The following is a 6,197-nucleotide window of genomic DNA, read 5'->3' as shown; positions in this document are numbered from 1 at the left end:
GTCAGGTGACGCGGCTGGTTTCGCCATGATTGTTTAGGGCTGGCACAGAGGTTCGAACTTCGGTAATAGTATAATATCGACATGCGCTGGTATACCGAAAGCAGATGGGATTCGCTGTTTAGTGCGCAGCGTGATAGGAAGAGATCTCTAGTACAGCCGATAAATAATCACAACTACCAACATATCATTGTATGTATGTGTATATATATATATATCATACACACACGCACTATTTTAACCTTATTCCATCTTTGTTTAAGATTAACATGCATGAAACCTAGTATGTTTTCCTTGGTTGTCTTTTCTGTTACACTGTAGCGATACCCACAATTATAATTATCGTTATATATTTATGTAACGCTATATGTTATGTTATATATAATTAAATAACAAATATGTAACTACATTCTCAGTATGTCTCAACATGATGTGTATCTGCTGTTACATCAATAGAAAGCTGAAACAGCTAAAATAAAGAATACAAAAAAAATTATATTGTCTAAAGTTCATACTTAATTGGAGCCAACATAAAGGAGGGGAGATCTGGATGTTGGCTGGAAAGATTGGTATTCTGGATCCCATCAACAGTCGTGCTTCTTTGTCATGGTCATTGACGGAACTCAGAAATACATGGAATCTCCATGGCAACGTGAACACACCTACGCAGTTACATATCAGAGATAAGGATACCTGTGCATCTGAAATATTCCGGACAGCTTCACAGGTTGCTCCTGTGTTTTATTTCCATATATTGATGTTGTATGACATCGGCTATTTCATGAGTAAAAGAAAACAAAATCGACAACTTAATGTAAAGCAAAGTAAAACGGGTAAAGTGTCCTAGTGGATAACTTAAGGTATGCTACTTTGTTAACAAAATAAGTGATACATGCGCTTATTGTGACCCTCAAATGAAGGAATATAATAACCTGAAAAAAAGCCATTATCTTTTGATGTTGACATCCTGTTAAATAATAGATAAATAATGGGAAGTTAGTTATCTGAAGAGCATTTGGCTAGATGTTGAGATCCGAGAGGGATAGGATTGTTACCTAAATAGAACTTAAAAAGATCTATTTAAAAGGAGAAAAAAACCCACTTTTTAACACTTCACAAGCTTCAGGTTAGTGAGTAAATCTTTCCCTCGATATTTAGAATGTTAAAAATCTAGATACAGTGTAAAATATGCCATAGAATGTGTAATTTTTCTCAGTAATGGTATGTATATTTTAATGTTTTGTATATTGTAAAGTAGCTATTTGTGTGTATAAATTCGTGCTGTTATGTCTTTCTATGGTTACATTTCGTTCCACTTTCATGACCTCTCAGCTCCTCTTTGTCTCATAACCATAAACCTCTTACCTCTTACCTTACTTCCCCTCTTCTCCCTGTCCTAACTATTCCTTGCACTAGCGACATCACAACCTACTTTTATGATAAAATTGAGGTAGTCAGATATGCAACATCTTCAGGAGTCTCCCTCCTGCTCTCAACCTCCTTTTGACTCTGCTCCTTCACTCACACTGATCCCTCCTTCCTCCTCTACATTAAATTAGATTCTCTCTGGTCACTGAAGGCAAGGCTTCTGTTCTTCTCTTGCCCGACCAAATGTCCCCTCAATCCTATTCCCTCTCACCTTACCTGGTGTCTCTCATCAACTCTTGTTTAAATGCTAACTCACATCTTCAATCTTTCCATCTCTCCTGGATCCTTCTCATTCTCCCTCAATCATACTACCATAACTCCAATCTTGAAAAAGCCCTCCTTCAACCCCACCAATCTGTCAAACTTCCGCCCCATCTCTCTACTTCTAAGCCTCTTGAACAACTTGTATACACCCAACTTAGTTTCTTGACTCCAACTCTTTACTTGATCATCTTCAATATAGATTCCGCTTTTGACACTCGACTGAGAATACTAATGTGATCAATAATTCAATCAGTGCTCAATTCAAGGGCCATTATTCTCTGCTAATCACATTTTTTGCAACCCATAGCACTGCTCTTTCTTGGTTCACATCCTACCTTTCTGATTGCCCCTTCAACGTCTCTCCTACTAATTCTTCCTTTACCCTTTCTCTCCCAATTGGTGAACCCCAAGACTTAGTTCCCTCTCTCCAATACTAACACTCCCAGTCTGTATCACAAAACTGCCTTCTACACATTAAAACCATTGACTGCATTGGCCTATTCCTAATGCAAGATGCAACTAAAGCTCTTGTTCATGCTCTCATTATCTCCCATCTTAATTACTGTAACTCTATCTTAATCCATTATGAATGCTGCTGACAGACTTATCTTCCTTACCCATTGCTCTACTAACACCTTTCCCTTCTGTCAGTCTCTTTACTGGTTGCCTATGCACTTCAGGATTCAATTTAAAATCATGACTCTTACTTTTAAAGCTGGGCTTTTACTGGTCTCTCTACTCATCTGATGATTTCACCTGTCCTCCGTACTTATCTCCACTTCTCATGGACCCCTAAAAGACTTCTCAAGGGTTCTCTCCATCCTCTGGAATGCCCTTCCCCAGTGTATACAACTCTCCCTGTGCCTTGTTTCTAATTAAATGGTTAATGATACATACTAATTGCATCTACAGAATTTACCTTTATTACTGATAGAACAGAATGAGGTAACTTTGGTTGTGTACCAAAAGATGAGATGAGTTTATGGGACATCTACTGGGATTGGAAGCAATATATTTATGTCTGTAATCCTAGTTCATTGTTGAGGCATGGACACTAGTTCCGCCTACCGATAAGCACCAAGTTTAAATGAGTTAATTGTAAAATTGCAGCTCAATAGCAACATAGGGGTTGGTTAATAACTAAGTTGGTTTTCTCATCAAGATTAAACTAAACTGTGAAGCATGTGAGTTGAGATGGAGAGAAACATGTTGTTAACTTGACATACAAGTTCAATTAAAAGAATGAACAGGAATAATTCCTCATGAAAATGGAAAGAGTAGTACAACTGTCAACTCCATCAAAAGTGGGATGCTTGTCCACATTAGGGAGAACTACCAGAGTTCTTGGCTACATGTCACTGTTCAGATATGCAAAGAACATGGGCCTCAAGTCGTTTATAGAAAGACTCTCCATCACTGTGAGAACATCTCAGACATGTTGATTATACACAGATTGAGGAACATGTCCTACAAAATGGAATTTACAGTGGTATAGATAATCTCTAAGGCTTGCATCAGGACCCTTCCTCAATTCTGGTGGGCTACTGCAGATTCTTGTCTTACATAATCAAATAGGGAGGAGCAAGTAATAGTCTGAACATGCATGTTTTCAGGAATAAAGTGTCTGAGATTTGATGCCATGTAGAGGCAGCAAAATGATAGAACATGCCTTTCCCTTATATTGGTGGATCATGCAACTTCATAAACTTTTGTCTCAAGCCAATTGGCTCAAAAATAGCTTTAAAATCTTACATTTGTAGCATACCTAATTTACGTTAGCTTTTGTATCCAGTCACCCCCACATTGGCCCTGGGCAGTGTCATCATAAGGGATCACTAAACTTATTATTTGAGGTATATAGAAGCTTCGGAGAAGCTACGAGCTTTAATAGGGTCTACCTGATATCCCTGTTCTTACTATATGGTCCTTGTCCTGACATTATAAAATCCTGCTTTCCCTTACGTCCTAACTGGCAGCACAAGAGGGGTATTACTGCCCCTGTGAACAATTAGGACAGGTGGAAAATTAATGATTTACACAATTAAATAAACAATTAACCCCCTTACCCCCCCCCCTATAAAGGGAACTCCACCCCTAACCACAGTGTGCTTTTTTCTGTCCTTTGGACATATTGGGACAGGTGGTAGTCTCTGTTTGAGACCTTGTGTTAGCTTGCTAACCTTTATTTTATTTATTTTCTTTCAGGTGTTCTCCTGTTTGGATCTATACCTGACTGGTTTGGATGTCTCCTCCCAGCTGCTTATCTTCATGTCTGCTGTACTTGTTTGAGCTGCTGAGGGGGAGGAATCCATTTCTTTCCCTCAGCAGCAGTAGTATCCATTAGAGATTATGTTCTTACTTGGATTCCTGATTTCTTTTGTGGCGTCTGATGTCACTTCCGGGGGTGTGGCTTCCTGTTTTGGCCCTCTGCCAGTGTATATTAACCTGTTAGTGTCCTTTAGGCTGTCTCTTGGTACAGCTATTAGTAGCCTTCCTAGAATCTGCTGTCTAGCTTTGGCTTTGTGTGTTATCCTTCCCTTGCATTTTCAATCTCAAGGTAGGTATAACTAATAAGATTTTTTTTTATGTTTAAATAAATGTCTTTATATTATTTTGGTCATCTCTTTTGCAGATGTCTTCCCGTACTGCAGAGGATCCTGCTCCTGAGGGGCGCAAGTCCACTGCCAAGCGCAGACATTTTACCTGCCGTGGGTGTGATACACCTTTAGAGGATGCTTACCCTTATAGTCGCTGCCCAAGCTGCAGAGATTCCCCTGAGGCAGAACCCAATATACGGGATATGATGATTTGGGTTAAAGATTTTGTTGGATCCTCTATCAAGAGATTTGAGGATACACTCCAGATAAAGAGACCTAGGGCCCAGTCCCCTGCAAGGGTGGTCCCTATGTCTGAAGACGCTTATCTCACTGTAGATGAGCTTGACTCTTCTTCTGAAGAAGAACTTGCTTCATCGTTCTGGTTTCCCATTGAGAAAACCCAACGGTTGCTAAAGTCCATCCGGTCGGGGGACCAAGATGTTGACTCTAAGGAAGCTCCCGAGACCACCTCTAGAGGGCCTAGGGCCTTCAAAGTGGATGAGTCTCTCATTAAGTTAATGGAGACTGAATGGAAACTCCCGGAAAAAGGTCCGGTTATCACCAAGCGGTTCAAATCTATGTTTCCGCTTAATGTAGACCAGCAGCGCCCTTGGGGTCCTCCCCCTAAAGTCGATATGGCCATCGCCAAGATGTCCAAGAGGACCGTGGTACCCGCGGATGATGGATCTTCTTTACAGGATCCTATGGATAGGCGCATAGAGTGTTCCTTGCGCCGCAATTATGCGGCTGGTTCTGCCTCTGCTACTGTGGCTATAGCCTCTACTGAGGTTACTAATTTTCTGAGCACCAGAATGTCTCAAATCCAGTCGGATATTGATGTAGAGACGATATCTTGAAGCAGTTCAAGACAGCTCAACTGGCTGTGGAATTCCTTTCGGATGCTGCGCCTCAACATCTGAAGCTAGCCTCCAAATCTATGGCGCTATCTGCTGCTGCAAGGAGACCCCTATGGTTAAAACCCTGGAAAGCGGACAATGCCTCCAAATTTTCGCTTTGTGGGTTGCCTTATGAACCTGGCAAGCTGTTTGGCAGTGAGCTGGACAAGATCATGGAGGGCCTTTCGGACAAGAAAGGCAAATCCCTCCCCCAGCAGGTTTCCAGAGGGAGGGGCAGACTGTCCAGAGGATCCAGGTCCCAGGGACCTTCTAGATCCCAATGGCGTCAGGGGACTCAGCAGAGAGGAGCAGGTCGCTCCCGCGGGTCCTATGAGAAGAGAAAGGACCTTTGACGCCGAGAGTCTGGCGCCAGAGAGTCCGGAGGTAACCCCTCCTCCAGTACTAGACCCCCTGGTGGGAGGTCGTCTATATTTTTTTCTGGAGGCTTGGGAGAGGTCCATACCAGACCTTTGGGTGTTAGATGTAGTCCGATCAGGCTACAAAATAAATTTTGTTTCCCCTACCTCCTCCAAATTTTGTTCTGACAAGGATTCTCTCGCGCGAGAGGCAAAGAGTCCTAGAGGAATCTATCCACGCCTATATACAGAAGAAGGCTTTGGAGGAAGTTCCTCCAGAAGAGCGTGGATTCGGCGTCTATTCGCCAGTCTTCCTAGTGCCCAAGATCACAGGAGACTGGCGGATGATCTTAGATCTACGCTATTTGAACAAGTTCATAGCGAGAAAGAAATTCTGCATGGAGTCCATACGCTCTGTAATAAATATCTCAATAGACTTGAAGGACGCTTACCTACATGTTCCTGTTTGCCAAGCCCACAGGAAATATCTGGGGGTGGCTGTATCCCTTTGTGGCGTAGTGAAACACCTTCAGTTTGCTGCCCTTCCCTTCGGAATCTCCTCTGCTCCGCATACCTTTACCAAGGTTGTTGTTGCCGTGGTAGCAATCTTGAGACTAGAAGGCCTAGAAATCGTCCCATATTTAGACGATTGGCTTCTA

The sequence above is a fragment of the Sceloporus occidentalis genome, unplaced genomic scaffold (assembly GCF_023333645.1).
Source record: "Sceloporus occidentalis isolate IW3139 unplaced genomic scaffold, rSceOcc1.0.p SCAF_23, whole genome shotgun sequence".
NCBI classification, from domain to species: domain Eukaryota; kingdom Metazoa; phylum Chordata; class Lepidosauria; order Squamata; family Phrynosomatidae; genus Sceloporus; species Sceloporus occidentalis.
Note: the sequence above shows the minus strand (reverse complement) of the source record.